Source organism: Podarcis muralis, chromosome 15 (genome assembly GCF_964188315.1).
Source record: "Podarcis muralis chromosome 15, rPodMur119.hap1.1, whole genome shotgun sequence".
NCBI classification, from domain to species: domain Eukaryota; kingdom Metazoa; phylum Chordata; class Lepidosauria; order Squamata; family Lacertidae; genus Podarcis; species Podarcis muralis.
Window position 1 is genome coordinate 1547937 of NC_135669.1, and position 24485 is coordinate 1572421.

Genomic DNA, 24485 nt, shown 5'->3' on the forward strand with positions numbered 1-24485 from the left:
CAATTGGAAGCTAAATTTAAAGAATTTCGGCACCGAGACGGAAAAGGAATAAAAAGGAAGTCTGCCTTTCCGCTCTGCAGTAAGATCAAAGCAAATAACTGTTAAGCTGTAACTTTTGAAGATTTTGCCTTTGGATAAGTAATCCACTGTTAAAGAGACTGGGATTTCTCCCCCACAGGCAGGAGTGGGGGGGAAGGAAAGTGTACATTATATGCCTGCATTTACAGAAAGGAATTAAATTTGATACCGCTGTATTTCAACCCTGGGAACGGACTGCCAGAGAAGAGAAGCCGACTGCGGACTGTCAATACGTTAAGGTAAAAAAGTAACTGGGAACTTAACTCTGAGTCTGGAAGGATACATTGTCCCTGGAATATATTTAGACTTTGTTGCATTTGGATGGATTTTGAAGGAGCCATTGTGGCTCCTTAAGAGACTTTTAAGAGACTTGGGGACTGTTTTTTATGCAAAGAAAGTTTTTATGTTAAAAGTTGCAAAGAGAATTTAGATACTTCTCCCTCTAGAGGAGATTTGGATGGTTGCAGTAACAATTGGACTACAGCTTGCTGAGCTACTGGGAAACAAGTTTATGAGTGTGGGAATGACCTTGACTTGGTAAGATAGTGTTATGGCAGATGACAAAGAGAAAGGAGAATTACAGGAAAAAAATTTGAGATCCGGCAGACAATATAAGACTGATATTTTGAAACAAAGAAGGGCTTCTACATCCGGAGCCACCGGAACAGCTGCTGTCCCACAGATAAAAGCAAGAGCTATGTCTTCTGAAGATGCGCTTGCAAAAGCACTTGGGAAAATTAATGACTCTTTGGAACAGCTAACAAAGCAAGGCGCAGAGACTAGTAAACAAGTTGCTGAAACCAATAAGAAAGTAGCTGAGATCTCAAGAAAAATTGACCTAAATACCAGAAGCATAATTGAACTTGGAAATAAGGTGAATTCTAATACAGAGTCAATTGGAAAATTGCTTGAGGAATCGTCCACTACTCGAAAGATTGCTGAGGAGGCTAAAGAAATTGCGACTGCTACTGAGGAAAGGTTCCCACCGGTCCTCAGAAAATTGGAGGATCATGATCTGACATTGTCCATGATTGAGATGCAAAGGAAAGAGAGAAATTTAAGGATCAGATCAGTTCCTGAAAGTGAAGGGGACAACCTGGTGGACTATTTAACAAAAGAGTTCTCGGATTTTTGGCAACAGGATTTGGAGAAGGAAGAATTCAAGATAGAGAGTGCATTTAGACTTGGCACAAGACAAAGAAGGAACAAGGCAAGAGACTGTTTGATAACTTTAAGATCAAAGGAAGAGAGGGACAAAATATTGAATCTGGACTATCAAAGAACTTTGCAAATTGAAGATTATTTTGTTGAAATTTTTAAAGACATCCCGAAACATATCTTAGTAGTATCGACAAATATGGACAAAGCACAAAGACAGGTAGTCACAAAAGACGGAAGACTACCAAAAACTTTTTTTGAAATGACTGACAATATGGACTTGGTTGACATTTGGAGAATAAAACACCCTCTTGAAAGAGAGGGAACCTTCTTTTCTGAAGCCAAAATGACATGGACTAGGATTGACCAAATTTGGGTTACTAGAGGAATGGCACCAAAGATAAAAAAAGTTGAAATCTGCCCAAAAACTTGCTCCGACCACAATGCTGTAAAGATGGTGATGAAGCAAACAACAACTGGCACCTTCAGATGGAGGATGAATGACACCTTATTTGGAGATGAGGAAGTTTGTAAAAAGGCCCAAAAAACTTTGAAAGACTATTTTGAAATTAATATGAAGACTAATGTAGAAAAAAGAGTAATCTGGGACGCAAGCAAAGCTGTGATGAGAGGATTCTTGATACAACAAAATGCAATAAAGAAGAGAAGCCAAAATGAAAAGAAAGAAAATTTTTTGGAGAAGATAAAAGATGGGGAAAGGAAATTAAGATCGAAACCAAAATCGCATGAGATTCTGAGAGAAATTAAGCTATATCAAACACAATATATGGAATTGATGAATCAAGAAATAGAATGGAAAATTAAACAAATGAGACAAAAGACTTTTGAATCAGCAGATAAATGTGGTAAATTGTTGACTTGGCAAATAAAGAAGAGACAAAAACTGAATACGGTTACAAACTTAGAAGTGGATGGAAAGAACATTTATAATCCAACTGAGATTAGGAATTGCTTCCAGAGATACTTCAGACAACTTTATTCACAAGGGCCGCAGAAAGATATGGACATAGAACAATTTCTTGGAAAAAATGTACTGAAAAAGATTTCACAGGAAAGTAAAAGAATTTTGAACCAGGAAATAACAGAACAAGAAATAGAAGGCGCCATTCAAAACATGGCACTGGGCAAATCTTCAGGACCGGATGGACTGACTTCCAGATACTACAAAGTTTTGAAGGAGTGGTTATCACAACCTCTGAAGGAAGTTTGTAATGAAATTATGGAGGGGAAAAGGGCACCAGATACGTGGAAAGAGGCCTACATTACACTTATACCGAAGACAGAGACTGAAAAGACTCAACTCAAAAACTACCGCCCCATCTCGCTATTAAATGTGGATTACAAAATTTTTGCTGATATTTTAGCAAAGAGACTGAAAATAGTTTTGATGGAGGAGATTCACAGAGACCAAGCGGGCTTTCTCCCGAGAAGGCATTTGTCAGATAATGTAAGGAATATAATTGACATTTTGGAAAAGTTGGAAGTGAATATAAACACTAAAGCAGTTTTGATATTTGTGGACGCCGAGAAAGCCTTTGACAATATTTCTTGGAGTTTTATGATGAAGAATCTCCGGGGGATGGGGGTAGGCCAAGGGTTTGAAAATGGTATAGGTGCAATATATTCTGAACAAAAAGCAAAGTTTATTGTAAATAATGTGGTTACGGAAGAATTTAAGATAGAAAAAGGGACATGTCAGGGATGCCCAATCTCTCCATTACTTTTTATATCAGTCCTGGAGGTTTTGCTGAACATGATCAGAAGGGACCAGTTGGTTAAAGGAGTGCAGGTCGGAGCTAAACAGTACAAATTGAGAGCATTTGCAGATGACTTGGTACTTACACTACAAGAGCCTGAATCTAGTACAAAAAGGGTTTTGGAATTAATTCAAGAGTTTGGTTAAGTGGCAGGATTTAAATTGAATAAGTTAAAAACTAAGGTATTGGAGAAAAATTTAACACCTTTTGAAAAAGAAAGGTTTCAGAACGAGACAGGGTTAACTGTGGTCAAGAAAGTGAAGTATTTGGGGATAAATATGACAGCTAAAAATGTGAACTTATTTAAAGACAATTATGAGAAATCTTGGACAGAAGTGAAAAAAGACTTAGAAATTTGGTCAAATCTGAAACTTTCCTTGTTGGGTCGAATTGCGGTTATAAAGATGAATGTATTGCCTAGAATGTTGTTTTTGTTTCAAACATTGCAAATAATGGACAAGATGGACTGTTTCAAGAAGTGGCAGAAAGACATTTCTAAATTTGTCTGGCAGGGCAAGAAGCCCAGAATAAAATTCAAGATTTTAACTGATGCAAAGGAAAGGGGGGGATTTGCCCTGCCAGACTTTAAACTATACTATGAATCGGCAGCTTTCTGCTGGCTGAAAGACTGGCTACTTCTTGAGAACACAGACATTTTGGATTTAGAATGTTTTAACAATACTTTTGGGTGGCATGCATATCTGTGGTATGACAAGGCCAAAGCTCACAAAGGTTTTAAAAATCATATTGTCAGGAAAGCACTATATAATGTCTGGACTAGATACAAAGACTTGTTGGAAAACAAAACTCCAAGGTGGTTGTCGCCAATGGAGGCAAAAGCTGTTAAAAAGCTTAATATGGAGTCTAAATGGCCGAGATATTGGGAAATTTTGGAACAAGAAGGGGACAGATTGAAATTGCAGAGTTTTGAGAAATTAAAAGGAAAAGTGAGAGATTGGCTTCATTACTATCAAATAATGGAGGTTTTTAAGATGGACAGGAAAATTGGCTTCCAGATGGAAAAATCAAAATTGGAGACTGAACTGCTAGAATCCAGTACTAAAAATCTGTCAAAAATGTATAACTTGCTGTTGAAATGGAATACACAAGATGAAACGGTTAAATCTGCAATGATTAAGTGGGCACAGGATATTGGTCATAACATTATGTTTGTTGACTGGGAAAAGTTGCGGACCACCGGGATGAAATTTACGGCATGTAATGCCCTAAGAGAAAATATTATGAAAATGATCTATAGGTGGTACATGACCCCAGTCAGCTTGCAAAAATTTATCACTTGCCTGATAATAAATGCTGGAAATGCAAAGAAAATGAAGGTACATTCTTTCACCTTTGGTGGACATGCCCAAAGATTAAGACGTTCTGGGAAATGATTTATAATGAATTGAAAAAGGTATTTAAATATACCTTCCTGAAGAAACCAGAGGCCTTTCTCTTGGGTATTGTCGGCCAAGGGGTGTTAAAGAAGGATAGAACATTTTTTATGTATGCTACAACAGCAGCAAGAATACTCATCGCAAAGTATTGGAAGACACAAGACCTACCCACCTTGGAAGAATGGCAGATGAAGGTGATAGACTACATGGGCCTGGCACAGATGACGAGCAGAATCCGAAACCAGGGAAGAGAAACAGTGGAGGAAGATTGGAAAAAATTTAAGGACTATCTAAAGAAATATCGTAAAATTAATGAATGTTAAAATGACGCTGGATTAGAAAATATGTGGTTATTAGCGGTAATGGATAAGTTAAAGAGAAAAAGTAAGATCAAAATTAAGATAAAAATAAGGGAAGTATTTGCTGAAAAATTAGTTAGAAATTGGAATACAGAAAGGGGAGGTATGAGGAAGTCGGGGAAGTAAGTTATAAGAAATTAAGGGTTGAAATTATATGTGTTTTTTATACTTTTTGTTTGTTTGTCATTTTTACTGTATTGTATTGTTTTGTTTTGTCTTTGTTGTTATAAAAAACTTTTGAAACTTTAATAAAAAATTTATATAAAAAAAACAAGGAAACCCTGGGTTGCTGTTGCTACAATGTTGGCAGCTGGCTGCCTATAAAAGCAGGCCGGCTGAGCTGTTTGCTGTTCAGTTCTGTTCCAGCTTACAAATAAAGAGCTGCTTTGGAGAAATTGCTGCATCGTCTGCTATGTCTACCCACTATTTAACATAAAGGACCACAGAGTTGTACTGCTAGATAAACTCAGCTAGGTCATGCCCCCTTTCTCCTTCTCCTTCTTCCTCCTCCTCCTCTTCTCCATCATGTAATCTACCAAGAAGGATGTGTCTGTACTTCCTCCTAAGCACAGACTGCATGTTTGAAACTACTTTGCTGAATTTCTTACCCAGTATTATTTTGGCTGCATTATCCTCGCTGCTGCATGGAATACTGCATGGCTGATATTTTGAACCTGTAAGTAAACTTACTGAACAGTGTGTTGTCTGATCATTGCAAGAGGGGTAGTAAGAGGTCAGCTGCTGTGTGCAGCTGAATGGGATCTAAAGGTTTAACAATCTGCATTCCTAACACTACATTGTGCAGTTTATTTTTATGAGTTTAATACTCTGCTCCTGTGTGCTACTCCGTGTTCTGAATCCAGGCATCCAGATGATTCTTTGTTGTTCACTCATCCCTTAGACATGAGGGGGTCCTCTTCTCCCTTGAAAAGTACATAGATCTGAACAAGGAAGCTGGAAATGTGACAGCTCTGTGATGTGGCTCATATTTTACTGGATCCAGTTTTTACCCTGTTGTCTTGGAAAAGCCAAGTGTGTGTGTGCAGCTGTCTTTCCCTCCTGCAATGCAGCACAAGGGAGCTCTGTGCCACCAGACCAGAGCTGCCCCTGATCCAGCATGTTGTCCTGACAGTGGCTAGCCAGGTAGCTCTAGGAAGCCCCAAATCAGAGTGCAATAGCCCTCTCCTATTCCTGTTCCCCAGCAGGATGGTGTAGCCATCATGACTAGTAGCTGCTGATAATCTTATCCTCTGTTAAGGCCTAGTCTAAACCCCATTTAAAGCAGGCCAAGCAGGCAGGCAGCACTACACCTGGTGGGCCAAATCCCAGAGTTTAGCTATGCCCTTTGTGAAGAACTGCTTTGTCTGTTCCAAATCTACTAATCCAGTTTCTCCACACCATGCGCACCTGCTCACACCTGGTGCCACTTGCCAAGTGAAGGGCAGTTAGAAAGTAGCTGCAGAAAGCAGGTGTGGACTCCCTGCTCATCAGCTGATGTGGGGGAAGCTCAGTCCCATTTAGGCAGAAACTCACTCAACTTTCCTGGGCCGGTTTTGGTAAGTCAGATGGTTATAATGCCAGAGCTGATCCAAGGAGTTTGGGGTAAATAAAGATGTGGCCCACTGTGTCAAAAAGATTCCAAACCGCAGTTATGAAACTTTAAAAGCCCAATTACTACCTTTTTGTCTATAATGGATCAGCTGCTTGACCATTTTGGGTTGCTGTACTCCAGGTGAGGTCTGACCAGAGCAGAATACAGTGGCACTATTACTTCCCTTGATCTAGATGCTATACTCCTATTGATGCAGCCCAGAATTGCATTGGCTTTTTTAGCTGCCGCGTCACACTGTTGGCTCATGTCAAGTTTGTGGTCAACCAAGACTCCTAGATCCTTTTCACATGTACTGCTCTCAAGCCAGGTGTCCCCCATCTTGTATTTGTGCCTCTCATTTTTTTTGCCCAAGTGCAATACTTTACATTTCTCCCTGTTAAAGTTCATCTTGTTTGTTTTGGCCCAGTTCTCTAATCTGTCAAGGTCGTTTTGAAGTGTGATCCTGTCCTCTGGGGTGTTAGCCACACACACCCCCCCCCAGTTTGGTGTCATCTGCAAATTTGATCAGGATGCCCTTGAGTCCATCATCCAAGTCGTTGATAAAGATGTTGAATAAGACCGGGCCCAAGACAGAACCCTGTGGCACCCCACTAGTCACTCTTCTCCAGGATGAAGAGGAACCATTGATGAGCACCCTTTGGGTTCGGTCAGTCAGCCAGTTACAAATCCACTGAGTGGTAGCATAGTCAAGACCGCATTTTACCAGCTTCTTTACAAGAATATCATGGGGCACCTTGTCAAATGCCTTGCTGAAATCAAGGTAGGCTACATCCACCGCGTTCCCTTCATCTACCAGGCTTGTAATTCTGTCAAAAAACGAGATCAGGTTAGTCTGACATGGCTTATTTTTCAGAAATCCATGCTGACTATTGGTGATCACAGCATTCCTTTCTAGGTGCTCACAGACTGTTTGCTTAATGATCTGCTCCAGAATCTTCCCTGGTATTGATGTCAGACTGACTGGGCAATAATTATTTGGGTCCTCTCTTTTCCCCTTTTTGAAAATAGGGACAACATAGTCATATTTTTCTTTTTTACATAGTCATATTTTTCTTTTTTACCGCGAAGGCTTCAGGGGTGATAGCCACCATGGTGTCTTTGGTTCTAATAACTTTTTGTGTTTTTCCCAGACTGTGTATAAAGATTTTCCAATTATGCCTCTATGCACCTTCACTTCGTTGTAACCCAGAGATCTGTGCCAGCCACATCTGTTATCCCTCTTCTCTATATCCAATATGCTTGTGTTTTCCAAAGTCATCCAATCCTTTATCCAGCAAAGACAAGCTGCCTTGTAATATAGTTTAAGGTCTGGCAAAGCAAAGCCCCCTCTATCCTTTATCACGGTCAGTAATTTGTACTTAATTCTGGGGTTTTTGCCTTGCCGTATAAACTTTGCTAGTTCTTTCCGCCACTCCTTGAAACAGCTTGTCCCACTTATTATTGGTAGCATTTGTAATAAGAATAACATTTTTGGTGACACGGACGTCTTGCTAGTCAAAATTCTGCCCCACAGTGATAGATTTACTCCCCCCCCCCCCATTTTTTAGGTCTCTGTTGATCTCCCTCCATACTTTACTGTAATTATCAACAAATAAATTTTTGTTTTTGGCAGAGATCCAAATTCCAGATACTTGATTTTTTTGTTATGAATAAACCCGTCTTATTTTGTACAGTGGTACTTTGGGTTAAGTACTTAATTCGTTCCGGATGTCCGTTCTTAACCTAAAACTGTTCTTAACCTGAAGCACCACTTTAGCTAATGGGGCCTCACGCTGCCACCGCACCGCCAGAACACGATTTATGTTCTCATCCTGAAGCAAAGTTCTTAACCTGAGGTACTATTTCTGGGTTAGTGGAGTCTGTAACCTGAAGCGTATGTAACCTGAAGCGTATGTAACCCAAGGTACCACTGTAACTCCTGCTTTTCCTGATCTTCCAAATTTATCAATTTGGCATTTTATTTCTATGTATTGCTTTTATCCCACGTCCAAATGTTTCTCCTAAATCCATAAATTATATTGTTTTTTCCATAAATTTCCCAGAAACATTATCAAATGCTTTTTCCGCATCAACTAATACTAGCGCAGCTTTCTTATCGGGTCTCATATCTAAATACTCCAGGATGTCAATTACTGTTCTCATGTTGTTTTGCATTTGTTTTCCAGACAAGAATCCACCTTGGTCCTCATTTATAATTCTATTCAAAATTTTCTTTAATCTCTTTGCCAAAACCTCCGTGAATAACTTATAATGTTCAACAATGAAATTGGTCTATAGTTTTTGGTTTCTGTCAATTCTGTCCCTTGTTTGGCAATTAATGTTATTAGAGCTTCTTGCCAGGATTCTTGCAAATACCAGCTTTCTACAGAGGAGGAGGCAATTTGCAATGTCTCCCAAGAACTGACTTTTTAAAAAAACTTCTGCCTATTTGCTTCAAAGTTCTCCTTTCCCTTCTGATTATTTATTGTATTCTGTCAAGATGTATCCAATTTCTAAAAGGGTTGAAAAACTGCTGATGAGGGGCAATCAGCAAAGAAAGGCACAAGTTGGCAAGGAAGCACCCATGTTAACAGTTCTGGCACTTGTTGGCATGTTGCGTCTTCTGGTTCGGGTTTGTGCAAAGCACCTGGGCCACCTGCCTACAGGGAGAAGCTGCTGTGGTCCTCCAAGTCAATGCAGGTTTATTTATCATCATGCAAGTTTCTTCTTGTCTTGCACAACTTTGATTATTCGAGTAGTTCAGAAGCCCCAACAGACACCCAAACACTGCTTCCCATCTGTTGGCAGATGTGGTCTGTCATGAACTTCCTGCCCCTCTTCTAAAAGATCTACACTGCATTCTTTGCAGGACCAACTCAGGACTGTAGGAAGTTGCTTTCTACTGAGTCACACCAATGGTCCACTCAGCTCGTTCTTGCCTACACTGGCTGGTAGCAGCTCTCTGGGGTTTCAGACAGGAAGTCCCTCTCAGCCCTACCTGGAGATGTCAGGGATTGAACCCAGAGCCTGCTGAAGGCAAAGTAGATGCTCTACCACTGAGTACAGTCATACCTTGGAAGTCAAACAGAATCCTTTCCGGAAATCCGTTCGACTTCCAAAACTTTCAGAAACCAAAGCACGGCTTCTGGTTGGCTGCAGGAAGCTCCTGCAGCCAATCGGAAGCCACAGAAGCCCCGTCAGACGTTCGGCTTCCAAAAATAGTTCACAAACTGGAATAGTCACTTTGTGGCGTTTGGGAGCCAAAATGTTCAAGAACTAAGCTGTTCAAAAACCAAGGTACGACTGTATGTAGCCAGCCCCTATAAGACTTGGGCCCAGAGTCTTCTAGGGAGCTTTTCCTTCTGCATGTGTTTATTTATTGAAAACATTTCCCGTTTTTCAGTCTGGGGGAGGGGGTCCCCAGGGGGGTTACATGAAATGTTTGGAACAAATAACATTTTCAGAAGCGGCAGTGTAGTGGCTGTTGCCAGCACCCAGTGGAGAGAGGGTGCTCACCAGCCCAGCCCTCACCACTGACACCACTGGCGCGACCCCATCCCCACAGGAGCAAAGCAGGGCAGCGCTGAGCCGCCTGCACGGGGGGGGGGGGGCTGGCTGACACAGCCTTTGGCAGGCAGAGAGGAACACTGCGTCAGGTGCCTGGTTCACACCCCCTTAAAAATTGTGCACCTGGGGCCATGGGCCCTTGGCACTCCCCACACCTTGCTCTTGGGGTATCCGTCCCCTTTGCACAATCAAATTTCACATGGATTCTTCAACAATGCTGGCACCGCCATTTCATTGAGGGAGAAGAGGGAAGCAGAGAGATTTAACTGGCTCTGCTGAGAAACCTGCTGCCACCTAGCACAGATTATTCCATGAGGTCACCTGACCAGTTTCCACCCTGGTTGGTTGTTAACTGTAGTTCTGAGCTTGCTTTATCTCCCTCCTCCCTTCCCATCCCCTTTTCCTTTAGTGTGTCCCCTTCCGTACAGCAGGCTAGAGGGCAGGAACTGCTTGGGGGTTTAGTTTGGTTTTGTGATGTGTAAGTCACTCTGGGAGCCTTTGGGGTTGAAGAGCAAATGCTTTAACATCACCGGCTCCACTGTCTTGGCTGTTGGCACATCTACACTCCTGGACGCCTTCCCTGGCATTTACAAACTCCCTTCATCCTCTGCCGCCCCCCCCCCCTTGGGGAAAAAAGACTTGAAAGGCTCCCTGGTGTGTGCTTGGTTGTGATGTATTTGTGCTGCACACAACAGTTTCTGCAGTTTGCCAATGTGCCCAGGGCTCCAGAAAGCTTGGTGACCCCTGATGTGAATGAATGAATGAAAGAATGAATGAATATGCAGCCTTGCTTCATGCTAAAAGGCTTGATGACTTGGGTCTAGTTTTATACAGCCAGCTTTTCTGATTTATGCCTGACTATTGATTTTTCTTTTAATGGAAGAAAAAGAAATAGTGTGCCAAATAAAAATTGCAGTATTGGCTCAGGAAACACTCTAGACCTTTCCTCCCCACCCCACTCCAGCCCAGCACGGGCCAAGGATGCAGTAAAAAATGGTGCTGGTCAGGGTTTTATCTGGCAAGGAATTCCTAACTGGGAACCATTTACTCTTGAGAAGAGTAGGAAATGATGTCTGTCTTTTTCTTATTGTGTTTTTAACAGCCACACAACCCGCAGACATTGAATAAATCTGCACCACCACCCTCAGAAGGGAGAGACTTGCAGCACTGAAATTTCACGGAGGGTGCCACCTGATGCACGCACACACCCAAGAGCAGGTCTAACCAACTCTGTGGGCCTTGTGAGTAAATATGCAAAGGACCAGGCTGAAGAGGTCACTCTTCACTGTGGCAGCAGGGAGGTCAATGCAGAGCACATGCTTTGTATGCAGAAGGTCCCAGGCTCAATCTCTGGCCTCTCCAGGCAGTGTTTTTAAATGTTTTTGTTCTTAAATGTTTTTGTTTTTTCTCTTTATTGTTGCGCAGTATTGTTTTTTTTATTTTGCTTTTTATTCTTTGATGTATTGTAACTTCTTATTGCCTGTCTTTTTCTTTTCTTTTTTTTGTAATTGTTAAACTTTTAATAAATATCTTTAAAAAAAAGAAAGAAAGCTGCCGTTTCCCAATGACCCCAGGACCACGGTACCTATGTGCTGAGGAGGCGGTGTAGAGGCTCGGCTAGTGTTGCTTTGTGGTGCAGGAACATGTTGTAGAAGTTCAGCAGCGCCAGGAACGCCTGCAACTCCACCTTGCTTTTTGGAATCGGGGCCTGCTGAATGGCCCGGATCTTGGATGCCGTCGGGTGAAGACTGGAGGCGTCGATAAGGTAGCCCAGCTGTGGAACGGCGATCTGGCACTTTTCTTTTTTCAACTTTTTTAACCTCCTGGAACCTGGTCAGCACAGCGTGGATGCGCTCAAACAGCTGCTGATTTGAGTCTGCGGATACCAAGACATCATCAAAATATGGCACCACACCCGGGCGCCCCTGCAGGAGATGCTCCATGAGGCTTTGAAAGATGCCAGGAGCTACACTTGCCCCAAACTGCAAACGGCGGCACCGGAAAGCCCCTTGGTGGGTGACGATCGTCTGGGCTTCAGCAGTGGCGTCATCAACAGGCAGTTATTGATAGGCTTGGGCAAGGCCAGTTTAGCGAAGACCCTACCCTCACCCAGAGAATTCAGCAGGTGGTGGACAACGAGAACTGGGTCCTCACCAGAAACATGGTCCTCACCAGAAAGATATGTAAGGAGTTGGGTATCTTGCCAGATACGCCACTTAGCCCCCCGGGACCTGGAAAGAGACAAAGTAAAATTATAAATTATTTCCCTAAGAGGGAGGAATGCATGAGTGAACAAATTGAACTAATTATTGACGAAGTCACTCCTCCCCCCCTTACTTATCTTGACCGGTCACATTACTTCAAAGAGCTTCAACAAAACTCTGGAAACACAAATTCCCCAAGAAGCTTGGCGCAAGAGCTAGTTCTAGCGGAGAAACTTGAGGAAAATATTTCTGTCACCTATAATCAGCGGCCCCTGGCAGAATTAACAACATGCCACCAAGACCAGGCGCCCATTTCTAAATATACTCAAACTGAACCGAGTGATGGCCATTTTCAGGCCCACCTCCAAGATATAAATACAGACCTTTCCAACATAAAAAATTACTTGACAATAACAAATGGGTTATTGCTGACCCTTGTGGAAAATTTTATTCCCCAACCAAAAGAGACAACAGCAACTGATGCACCCCAAGTGCATAAACCAGATGAACTTGTGCATAACCCAGATGAAACTGTGAAGATGAGACAAGCAGTAACAACCAAGAAATTGCAAAAAAATAGACCAAAAGCCAGGGAAAAGAAAACTAAGAACATTAAAACAACAAGGAAAATAAAGATAAGCCGACATAAACAATGGCAGAAATTATTTAATCTACTCCCATCGGACTCAAACAAATCTGCTGCACAAGATAAAAAAGAGAAAGGCAGGAAGGGGAAAAAGAAGTCATCGCCACAGCTAATGGCTAAGGTTCCCGCAAACTCAAGCTGGACCTCTTCTGAAGGCGGGCGGGGGGCGAAAGTCTATGCTCCCCCCTGCCTGCCTTCAAAAGCCGTCCGGGACAGCGGAGAAACACAGTGTGTTTCTCCGCTCTCCCGGGAAGGCAGGCAGGGGGGAGCAAAGACTTTCGCCCCCCGCCCGCCTTCAGAAGGTGTTCCCTCCCCGCCGCCCGGCTTCGGAGCATCGTTCCGAAGCCGGGCGGCGGGGGCAGGTGTTCCCGCCCCACCGCCCGGCTTCGGAGGAGCCTTCCGAAGCCCGGCGGCGGCGGGAGGAGGTATTCCCGCCCCGCCGCCAGGCTTCGGAGGAGGTCCGAGGACAGTGGGGAAGACGCGCTGCGCTTCCCCGCTGTCCCGGATATTTCCCTATGGGCTGTCGTCTTGCGAAGCAAGCCCATAGGGAAATTCGTCTTGCGAAGCGCCTCCAAAACGTAAAACCCTTTCGTCTAGCGGGTTTTCCGTCTTGCGAGGCGTTCGTCTTGCGGGGTACCACTGTACATAACATGCAGCCTGATCCTAGACACGCTGTCTTGGAAATGAGATTGCTCCAAGCAAGTATGGCCAGGACTTCAACCTTATGAGCTGCAATTTTACTTACCTCTTGCATTCATAACCCATCTTAGAAGGAGCTCAAGGTGACATCCTGCCCTTGCTTCTCCCTGCTCCTTTTATCCTCTCAGCCACCTCGCGAGAGCGACTGGCCCAAGGGGCGCTCGAGGGCGTTGGAGCCTCGGTCTCCTCGTTCTCGGCCCCAGCTCCAGACTGGGCGGTCTTTCGGGGGAGGGCGGGCGGGCGGGCGCTCCGGAGATGGGAAGGCGGCTTCCCTTCCTCCAGAAGCTGCTCCGGGGGCCGAGGGCTCCCTGCTCTCCTGCCCCAAGTCCAGCCCAGAGGGAGCAGCTGCGCCGGCGCTTCGGGGGCTTCTGGGGGACTTGGCCGGCTTGCCGCTGAGTAAGGCTGCCGCAAAAGGCCGGCCGAGGAGACGGACGCGCCTCTCCTCGCTACTCAGCGGTAAGTCCTCCTGGAGTCCATGGGGTTTACTCCCCGGTAAGTGGGGGGGGGGGCCTTCGCGGGGGGGGGGGCGGGCTCCGAGCGGCGGCGCCGGAGGGGCGGGGCGGGGGCGGGGCGAGGCTCCCTCGCGGCTCCGGCGCGGCGCTGCGGGAGCCACTCTCCGCCTGGGCTCCGGCTGCCTCAGCGAGAAGCCGCCGCCGCCGCCGCCGCCAGCTCGTGGCCCGCCGGGAGGAGGCTGCCCTTGGCCCGCCAGCCAGTCGACGAGAGCCGCCCAGCCGCCCATTGTTTCCCGGGGCCCGCGCGGCCCTGCCGGGCTCCCGCTCCGCCGCCCGGCCCAGGAGGGACCCAGCCCAGCGGTAAGTCGCTCCAACGCGGCGGCGGCGGCGGCGGCGGCAGAAACTTTTCCCGGCCAACTTGGCGCTGGGCCGCCGGGCCTCCGGGAGACGCGGATCCGGGCGCGGGCGGCGAGGGGGCAGCGGCGGGGCTCGGCCAGAAGCTGGCCAACTTCCCGCGGCTGAAGCGGGTCCGCCATCGCCCCCGGCGTCGGGCTCCCGGCGGTGCAGCGCGGGCGGCGGCGGGGGGGGGGCCTGGGGCCAGCAGCCCGCCCTGGTGCTGCTTGGGGGGCGGGAGGGGGCGGCGGGGGGAGCGCGGCGGGGCCCCGGGAGGCGACTCGCCGCCGTCGGGGAAGCGGAGCAGGCTTGGCCGCCTCGCCCTCGCTTTGGACTGAGCTGCGAGCTGCGCGGCCGCATCCTGCTGGCTGGGAATCGCCGCTGGCGGCGGATCAGCGCCCGACGGGGCCGGGGAGGCAAGGGCGCTCTTGGCATGCTCAGTCGACCTGCGTTTAGCGGCTAAGCTGGTTCTAGGGATCGACTTGGTACGTTTTGGTTTTTAGGCAAACCCCTTTATGGGCGAACTGGGAATGGGGGCGCCTGCCCGCGGAAGCCTTTGCTTTAACCCCCGAATCCCGACCCCTCACGAAAGCGAAGTCGGCCTGAGGAGCTGCCTTGGCTCGCGGTCTCAGCTCTCTCCGCTCTCAGAATGAAGATTGTAAGCTCCTTGAGGGCAGAGAGTGTTCTCTCTCTTGCCGAGCATCAGGCAGCGGCTGAGTGGTAGTTATTCTAAAATAACTACTGCCTTCGCCAGAGCAAGGCGTGATCTTTCTGCGGCTTGTGCTTGGGTTGCCTAAGGCAAAGGATCAGCAGCAGGTGGGGCCCCCAGCGCCCCCCCCCCCACATCCTAGGAATATCAGCTGCCCTCCCAGTCGCCAAACTGGAGCGCTGCAGGGTCTGTGGAATTGGGACCTGGGGGCAGACCCTGAGGACTCTGCCCATCCTCCTGGGAAGCCAGGAGCTGAGCTTGCTTGTCCCTGTTGCTCAATGTGACTGTTGGTGCACCTTTTACACAGACCTAAGAAATGCTGGAAGCTGCCCCCTGTTAAAGTTTGAAATCTATTTGTTCTGAAAGGTTGGGACAAAGGGTGAGGTGTGTGAGCCAGCAGGTATCCAGAATCCCTCTGAGATGCCTGTTTCTTACTGGGTTCCTGGAAAAAACCCAACCCCACACCCCATCCTTTCCCTTATGAAGGCTGGTCCAGAGGAAGGAGCCCCGCTTCTCCCCTTGCTACTTTGCTTGGCTGAAGGGGAGGGAAGACTGCTCTTGATAGATGCAGAAAGAGCAGAGAGCCTCCTGGCATCTTAAAGACTAAGAGATTTACTTGTGCTGTGATCTTTTGTGGACTCCAGAGCTGCCTCCATTAGCTGCACGAGGCCTCCTCCTCCATTGGCAGCAGTGGGCTCCAGGGTGGGGTGGGGGGAGGATATAAGCAGGGGAGCCCAAAGCCCCTGAAATGTAGGAGCTACAGTAAGTCTGTGACATTTCTGTGCAATGCCCAAATGTGTTCAAGGAAAGTGCAGGGTCACCTCTTCTTATCTTGTGCACAGGTTTGGCTCTCGTCCACAAGAGCTTAAGTTACAGTAAATCTGCTGAGGTACCGCTGGGCTCTTAGCTGCCTGCGAGAGACTCAGTGCAGTGATTCCTATGGAATTTGTTGACACAAACAGACTGAAGAGTGCCTGCTTTGGAGGGCTGACGAAACCGTATGTTGTGCAAATGAAAGCACATCTAGGTAAAGGTAAAGGTACCCCTGCCCGTACGGGCCAGTCTTAACAGACTCTAGGGTTGTGCGCCCATCTCACTCAAGAGGCCGGGGGCCAGCGCTGTCCGCAGACACTTCCGGGTCACGTGGCCAGCGTGACAAAGCTGCATCTGGCGAGCCAGCGCAGCACACACGGAAACGCCGTTTACCTTCCCGCTAGTAAGCGGTCCCTATTTATCTACTTGCACCCGGGGGTGCTTTCGAACTGCTAGGTTGGCAGGCGCTGGGACCGAACAACGGGAGTGCACCCCGCCGCGGGGATTCGAACCGCCGACCTTTCGATCGGCATCCTATTTAGTTCAGTGGGGCTTATTCTCTAGTTACAGGGCTGGGAAACCTTGGTCCCAAGCCAGATGTTGCCCTCCAGGTCTCTGTTTGGCCCTTACCATTCTTCCCAGGTCACACGCCTCCTCTCCAGCCATATTCCACACCCTCCTTGAATGTTTTCCCCAGGCTAGAATGTGTCCTTGACCTCTGGTGGGTGCATAGAAACTTGGCTATCCTACAAAGTTAGATTTTTCTTCTTATTTTTGCCTCTGACTCTGCCGACCACTGCCAAGTGGCCCCTAGAAGGCTGACCAGGAGTGAATGTGGCTTTGCAGCTGCAAAAGATTCTCTTCCCCTGCTTTCCTAGCATGTCCAGGAATTCAGCTGCAAGCTGACTTCCACTGCTATGGAAAGCAAAAAAAAAAAAAAAAAAGAGCCTTCAGAGCACATCCTGGGACAGCCATAGTGCAATATAACAACTATGATTGTTCTTCTTTGAACGTTTATTTCTTGCCAACTGTGTGTTATGAGCTGGCCAGAATGTTGATGCAATGGAATTCATGCCCAGAAGGACTTAAGAGATGGCAAGTGCCTAGCAATTGAGAGGCAGCAGGGTAAAGCGTTTTGGGACCCTGGCACAACTGCCGAAACAGCCCACTATCATCTGTTTTATTGGCTACAATGAATGCTGCTTTTAAGGGTGACCTTGTGGGTGCACCTCCACCTGCAGGTGACTCATAGGCAACCCCCAAGACAAGTTTGTTTTGTGGAATGCTCTCCAGAGGTTGGCCTGGCACCTTCATTATATATTTTAGGTGCCAGGCAAAAATGTTCCTCTTCAACCAGGCCTATCCTACAGCTTTTTAAAGGTGGGCTTTTTAGTTCCCCCTTCCCTTTCTAGTTTCCCCTTCCCAGCCCCACTTGCCTTGTGCCTAATTCCATCTCCTCAACCACCAGATCCTGCCATCCCTTGTCCTCTGAAAGTCCCCTTCCTTTCCTACCCCTGTCTATTTAACAATAACAACAGCAACAACCTGTTATCTTGCTCTCTAATTCCCTTCAGACATGGGGCCCCTAAAAGGTTTGGGGCCCGTAGGCCAGTGCCTACTCTGCCTATTTGGTAATCCAGCTCTGGGAGACGCAGCTCAAGGGTCCTTGCACCAGGTGCTGTGATGGGCACCAACTTAGATGGCTTTTATGCAGGATTAGACAGATGCATAGAGGAAAGGGCTGTCAATGGCTGCTGGTCCTAATGGCTACTTGTGCCTCCAGGATCAGCATCCCTGAGTAACAGCTTACTAGAGGAGAGGAATATCAGGAGAGGCCTGGGGCTCCCCATGGGCCGTGGGGTAAGGGGGACTAGGGAGGCCTTTGGTGTGCGAGAGCCGAGCTCTTGCTATGCTCTGAAAGGAGTTGGCTGTCCCTGGCGAAACTGCTTGCCGTTGTCGGGGGTGGGGGATTCTTCTCTCCTTGACAGGATGGCACTTTTGGCTTGATGGGAATTTTCAGTTCCTTCTGTTTCTGAGCTGCTTTTCTTTGTGAGCTTCTCACTTGATGATTCAGAGTGGTGACTTCTGTGTGAATGAGCTATCACAGATCAAGCACCCCAAGAAAAAGTTGAATGGCTTCATGCATGGCCTCAAAAGCAGGGCTTTTCAATGGAATCATTTCACATGTTCGGCATGAGTGGATCAGTGGTCCTGCACCTTGACTAAGCAGGAAGTGACTCTTGCACTACAAATAAGGTTAAGTGTGAGTTAAATACTTGGCAGAGATTTTTCTCAAGTTGTGTTGGGCTTGAATTCAAGAGTTTGAAAACCAGGACTGTTTTACAGTGAGGGATAGCTAAAACTGGTGTATGTTTCAAACCTGCAAGCTTCCATCCTTTGTCAATGCGCAATTTAATTTTTATTCACTGCACATATCCCTCCAGCCCCAAATGGCTATTACACAATCCTGGGAACTAAGGAAAGATTCCAAATACCACCAGATCCTAACCAGATCATAAACACACTCCCTAGAAATTTATCCCATTGATACTTCTATCTTGAAAAGGTGGGAACAGACCAAATAATAATTGGCACTTCTTTTGAAGTTTGGCATTCTGTAACTGAAGAGTATTTCTTGGAACAAGACCTATAAAAGACATAATTCTCTTGTTGCATTGTTCAGCCAGTTTTGATTTGTTCACTTCTGTTTAAACTGAACCCATCTAAATGTTAGATCCATGGAATTACAGAGTTGGATGGGACCACAAGGGTCATCTAGTCCAGCCGCCTGCAATGCAGGAATCTTTTGACCAACGTGGGACTTGAACCCACAGTCCTGAGGTTAAGAGTCTCATGCTCTACCGACTGAACTTGCTTGACTAGTGTTCAGATTTTCCTGGGTTTTCTTTGACATATCCAGCATGGCTTAAAGGATGAAAGTTCAGCCACTGGGAATTGAGGGTTGTAGGTTCTTGGCAGATTTGTGAAAAAGGTTTGTGTATTTTATACCTACCTCTGAGTAAGGGATGGGGAATTTGTGGCCCTGCAGATGCTCTTGGGCTCCCAACTTCAGTTAGCCCCACCCTGTGCTGCAGGAGCAGTCAGTCAACTCTTTATTAGCAAAAGCACAGCCTCCACACAGTTGGTTCAGTGTTAGACCTACTGGGCACACAGTTCACACTCCTTGGGGCCTTACTCCATGAAGATCAGTTGCCAAGACTGAAAGTTCCAACCTCCCCACAGCCAGCTAAGACCCCTCCTCTCCAGGGCTTTCCCCCAAGCAATTGGAGACTATGCGTGTGTGCAGCCAACCTCTCCTCCGCCCTTTTCATGCTTCTTCTGGTTCTGGGAGGCAAGGGGGGAGGGGAGCCTGTTGCAGCAGGAGACAGAGACATCCTGGCTCATCTCTGCCTCTTAGTCTCCCTCTTCCCACGCTTCAGCTTCTGCCTCTGATTCTGGACAGACTCTCCCCACTCACTCAGCCCGGTTCCCTCTTCAGCTTCCACCACCTCTTCCTCCCAGTCTTCTTATCACTCTCACCTCTCATTGTTGCCCTACCCCTACTCCCCGGTCTCTGAGCCGCCTTCCCTTGAGGGTTCCCCAGCTGTTTCCTCCCACCATTTCTTGGTTCAACCTGTCCGTGACAACCAGCATGGCCAGTGGTCACGGATGATGGGAGTTGTTCTCTAGCAACATCTGGAGGGCACCAGATTCCACAGCCCTGCTCTAGGACTTCAGCTTTAGTTGTTGTGTAATTGTACCTTGCGAAAAAGGAGAACATTCAGCTGCTACTTTGCAATCTAGATTATCCCAGGGTGGATGGTGCTCTGAAAGAGCCGCAGCTGCCACAGATGTATCAAGACTATTAGAAGGTAAAGATGAAGAGAGACAACCTGTGGCAACGAGAGGGGTGGGCCCAGAGTGGGTGACCTGCATAGAGAGAGTGTCCTGGGATGGGGAGAGAAAAGGGCTAAAGGTTAACAGATGGTTGGGCAGAGAGAAAAGAAAGAACTAGAGAGGGAAGAGGACGTTAACAGAGTGGGCTGAAAACAAAAACACTGGGTTAAGAATGTGACCAAAATGCCTTCATCTGGCACATTGGTCTAGGAGTGTGGTCCAGGGGTGGTTAGGTGGCTATGCATTTAGATATTGGGAGGTAGAATTCTGAGCCATTTTGCTTTGTGTGAATAAGATCCTTTGGATTTCTCTTATTACAATCAATCAAGAGTCTTGTGGCACCTTAAAAACTATAAAATTTATTATGGCATTAGCTTTTGTGGACAAAAGTCCCTTTCATCAGATGCATAAAATTCAAGAATATTGGCGACATCGGATGAAGTGGACTGTAGTCCTTGAAAACATGTTTGATTTATTTCCTATGCAAATTGGGGTAATTTGTATAGAGTAATCTGCATTGGAAAATTTTCTGATGCCCTACAGAATTATCTAATTTAGCATGCTCATTTTACTTGTGTTTAACAAACAAAGCCAAAAAAACACACACAAAAACCCTCTTTGAAACTGGCAAGCTTTGCCTATTATTTGTGATTGTCACCCATTCATTGTTACTAAAGAACTTATAAAAATGATTTTTTTCCCCCGTGGAAGAATAAAATCTTGGAAATTTTTCTGGAAAAAAATCTACCTACGCACACGCCCATTGAGCATTAATTCGCAAACTAGTCTGTTGTGGCAGAAATGTCTGTACCACAAGAAGCAAGAACAAAATGTCTCTCAGAGTCTCAAGTTACCCCTTCCTAGAAGAGGCTGCCTGCTCTGTAGGAGCGGCTCTGTCTGCCTCCCTGCCAACCTCTGTTGGAGGCTGGCAATTGTGCCGCTGGTGGTTGGGGTTTGCAGCTCCACCTCAGACAGCCCTGCTCTAACCACTACACTGCTCTCTCCATTTGTTAGAGACAGGCCTTAGAGGTGGGCATAGCGGCCTCAATAATTTCCTAGCACTTTGTGTGAATGTGAGAGAGATAAAAAGTGGGTGCACATGTCCAGGCTTGGGGCTTGTCAAAAACAACTCAGGGGTCTTTTGGTGTAGAAAAGCAAACCTATAGGGAGTATTGGAGAAATGCCAATACAGTGGTACCTCGGGTTAAGTACTTAATTCGTTCCGGAGGTCTGTTCTTAACCTGAAACTGTTCTTAACCTGAAGCACCACTTTAGCTAATGGGGCCTCCTGCTGCTGCCGCACTGCCGGAGCCCGATTTCTGTTCTCATCCTGAAGCAAAGTTCTTAACCTGAAGCACTATTTCTGGGTTAGTGGAGTCTGTAACCTGAAGCATATGTAACCCGAGGTACCACTGTATTCACACTACAATTCACTCTGCTCTTAAAGCACATTGACTGCTGCGACGTTGCCCCCATGGAACTCGGGGAATTTTAATCTTGTAATATTAGTGGAAGTTTGGCACTCCTTGGCAAGCCCATCTGCCAGGAAGCCTTGTTGCTGTAAAGAAGTCTGAAGTGTGTAGTGCTGGCAACTTTTTGAGGATGAAGTCCCAGTTGAAAACATTGGTTTCCTTCTCATGTAAATAAGTTTAGGATTATGGTAAAAATGCTTGTTGTGTTTTTAAGCTTTCAAAGCACTTAAGTACAGCAACCCTGCAAAGTAGGCGAACGTTATTCTGATATGTGGAAGCTTGCCTAAGCCCACCTCATGAGCTAGATTGCAGGTAGGGGACTTCCAAGCTGAGTAATTGCCAGGGAAGCCAAAAGGTTGGGACAGTAGCTGTCCAAGCCTAACCCTTCCACATTGATTTGTCTGCCTTGGACTTTCTGCACATTGAGGGTGACTCTGGGGAGCGATCTCTAAGATGCCCATCACTGTCTGCACCCAAACATATTATGCCTTCATGAAACAAATTCCGTGTAGGACAGGACGGGGCAGACTTCAGGCTTGAGGCTTCTACTAGATTTTTTTACAAGAACCTCAAGGCCCAACCAGGTGTAAAATAGTGATTTGTGTGCAGTGCGGAGCATAGAATCGAGGAGCAGAGTGTTCATCCCCGTAAATTTCTTTTAATACCAGAACTCAGCTCAGTTTCTTTCTCATCTTACTCTGCTTCCAAGAGCCTGATTTAAGAGTAGTAGTAGAAAAAGTCATATTTGTTGTTAAACTGCTGGGAGTGAGAAAACCATGGCTGATCTTCTGCAAATCACCCAGAGATCTATCCCCAATCCCTGCCGCCGCCCCCCCCCCGCCCTGGAATGCTCCCACTTTCCTCTGGACCTGTGGATTCCAGGGACCAGCTGTCTTTCAGAGAACCTTGCCTGTCATTATGGATCTGCTCACTGAGAACTGCAAAGCTTCATTGGAACTGCAGAGTTCCCAGGAACGCCAACGAAAAAACAGCTCCGCTTGCGAGGGAGCATGGGAAAATAACTCTCCTGGTGGCCGGCAGCCTGCGGCCATTTTGCTCCCAAACGTGATTAAGATGTAGCATTGGGCGAAGGGTAGGGAATAAAGAGCTGCATTTCTGGGCTTCAATGTTGGAAATCACCTCTGGTGCCTTTGGTCAGAAAGGGGGTCGACCCATACGTCCCATGGAGAAATTGCTTCTCTCTCTCTTCTCTCTCTCTATATATATATATGCCAGAAGCAGCCCCACAAGGAGAGAAGATTTGAAACACATCATCCAACTTGAGCAGATGGATTCCTGTGGACCTTTTGCTTCCCTCAGATTTAGTAGATGTAAACGATCAGGGGAAGTAAGAGAGGAATGGGGAGCTTGCCAAGCCTTGGCTGTGTCAAGGTCTCTCACATACTTCTTTGGCAAGAGGCCATTTCTCTCCACTGCCCCACATGAGCACTTCGCTTCTGTAATGGGGGGGGGGGGGCTGGCATGCATTGGTGCCCCTACATTGTCGTCTTCAGAGAGGATTAAAATACATCAAGACAGTCCCTGACTGGAATGGAAAGAAGCCTCCGCTTGGGAACAAGACTGTGGGCTGGGGAAGAGCCCTCCATTACGTGCAATTCCTCTTCCAAGGAGGACAGGGCCTGGCTCTGCTGAAGAGGCCTTTCTTCCTTTCAGGAGAGACAGGATCTTTATCAGTCTCCCGTAGATCAGGATCATCTGTCCATTTTTTAAAACTGCAGCTGATTCAAAATGTCTTTTGAGGATGAACCAAGCAGGTGGCCATTTGGCAGCAGAGTGGGAGGCGGTCCTGGGACACAATCCTGCTGTGCAAGCCCCTTTGGGATGAGCAGGATGAGCTCTAGAGCACACGGAAGAGGAAGGCTCTGAATTGGGCTTTCCGTTAGGAGGAGGAGAAAGCAGGTGGATGATGTTTGGGATCCCTCTCCCCAGTCGTCTTCTGTGCCAGCCAGTTGCGTCTGCGGCCTGTGAAGAAGAAGAAGAAGAAGAAGAAGAAGAAGAAGAAGAAGAAGAAGTCCCTCCACTGCAGTGGGTGGGCAGTTTTTTGCCCCAGGTGTACCTGAGAGCTGATTCTAACCACCTGCCTCTCTAGCTTCCCCCTCTTCTCCCACAACTTCTGTTGCACCTGGCCCGCTGGGGAACAGAAGGTGCAATCCTGAGGGGATGGACTTCACTTGTGCAGGCTCGTGGGTATGGGGAAGATAAATATTTGGTCCTCTAGGCCAGGCCTGTCCAGCGCCCAAGAGACTGTGATCTACTACTATAAAGGAAGAAAAACGCTCACCTCAAACTACACCACTAACAGACGCACACAGCAATAAAGGCAATAATCAAATTCACCAACACAAAGAGAAAATGACAAACTCCACCCACTTCACACAACGGGGGGACAGAGGAAGGGGGGCAGAAACTATCATTTCACAGTTTTCATCAGCCAAAGGTCAATACGGTTCCCACGATCAACCAGGATCAACAGGGGGTCTACCTGTTGATCGCGGTCGACCACTTGAACTTGACTGCTCTAGGCAAGAAATGTCCCCTCCCCAGCACATGCGAAGCCACCTCGGCTCCCCCCAAGCTGGCCACATGACTATACATGGCAGACCCCATGTGCTGCGGCTGCTTTGGGGGAGGTATCTGCTGGTCGTTTCACCTTCGCCACGGCTTTAAGAGGCCTCAATGAGGCCAGGGACATCGCTGCTGCTGCATCCATAAAAGACTCCAAGGGGCCCGGGACACTGCTGCTGCCACTCTGCCGGTGAGTCTTGGGGAGGACCGCTCCCCCTGCAAGCCCATTCTCCATCTTGGGCCTGGGGGCGGGCCCCAGACTCCACCTCAGGAGGCCTCGGAACATTGCTGCTGCCGCTTTGCTGTGCGTTTGTGGGGAGGGCTCCTCCCCCTGCAGGCCCACTCTCCATCAGGCCAGGGGGCGGGGCCCACGCTCACCACTGCCACAGCTTTTGAGGACACTAGGGCTGCTGCAGCGGTGGTTTGAAGTGTTTTTACATGTTTTAAACTGTTTTTATTTTTTGATTTGTTGTACCACCATAAGCGGTGGTTTTTATCTATGTATTTTTATTTTGTTTTGGTTTATTTTGGGTTGGGGCGGGGTGATTGTGGAGTGGGGTGGGGATTGGTTTGTTTCCGTGTAATTGTTTTTGTTTGTTTGCTTTTATATTCTGTAAATGGAGGCGAATATGAGGCTTGGGATTCCTACTGTGGAGGGGCGAGGGAGGTATGGCGGTGGGGGCAGA

At 47.0% G+C, this 24485-nt stretch overlaps 1 protein-coding gene and 1 long non-coding RNA gene across 10 annotated transcripts in view; one reads left to right on the forward strand and one right to left on the reverse strand.

Annotated features, from left to right (window-relative positions):
- Nucleotides 1-8570: 8570 nt before the first annotated feature.
- LOC144325623 (uncharacterized) lies at nt 8571-13625 on the reverse strand. Its single transcript, XR_013390796.1, has 2 exons — nt 13524-13625; nt 8571-12159 (listed from the first exon to the last, which is right to left on the reverse strand). It is a non-coding gene; the product is annotated as an uncharacterized LOC144325623 (long non-coding RNA).
- Nucleotides 13626-13816: 191 nt separating this feature from the next.
- The window catches only part of FGFR1 (fibroblast growth factor receptor 1), a 117296-nt gene continuing 106627 nt past the window's right edge, over nt 13817-24485 (forward strand). For 3 of the 9 annotated variants that reach the window (XM_028707893.2, XM_028707898.2, XM_077919215.1), the window contains exon 1: nt 14139-14289. The gene's annotated coding sequence lies outside the window, so the exon portion shown is untranslated. The other 6 variants (XM_028707897.2, XM_028707899.2, XM_077919216.1 and 3 more) reach the window with 4 other exon arrangements.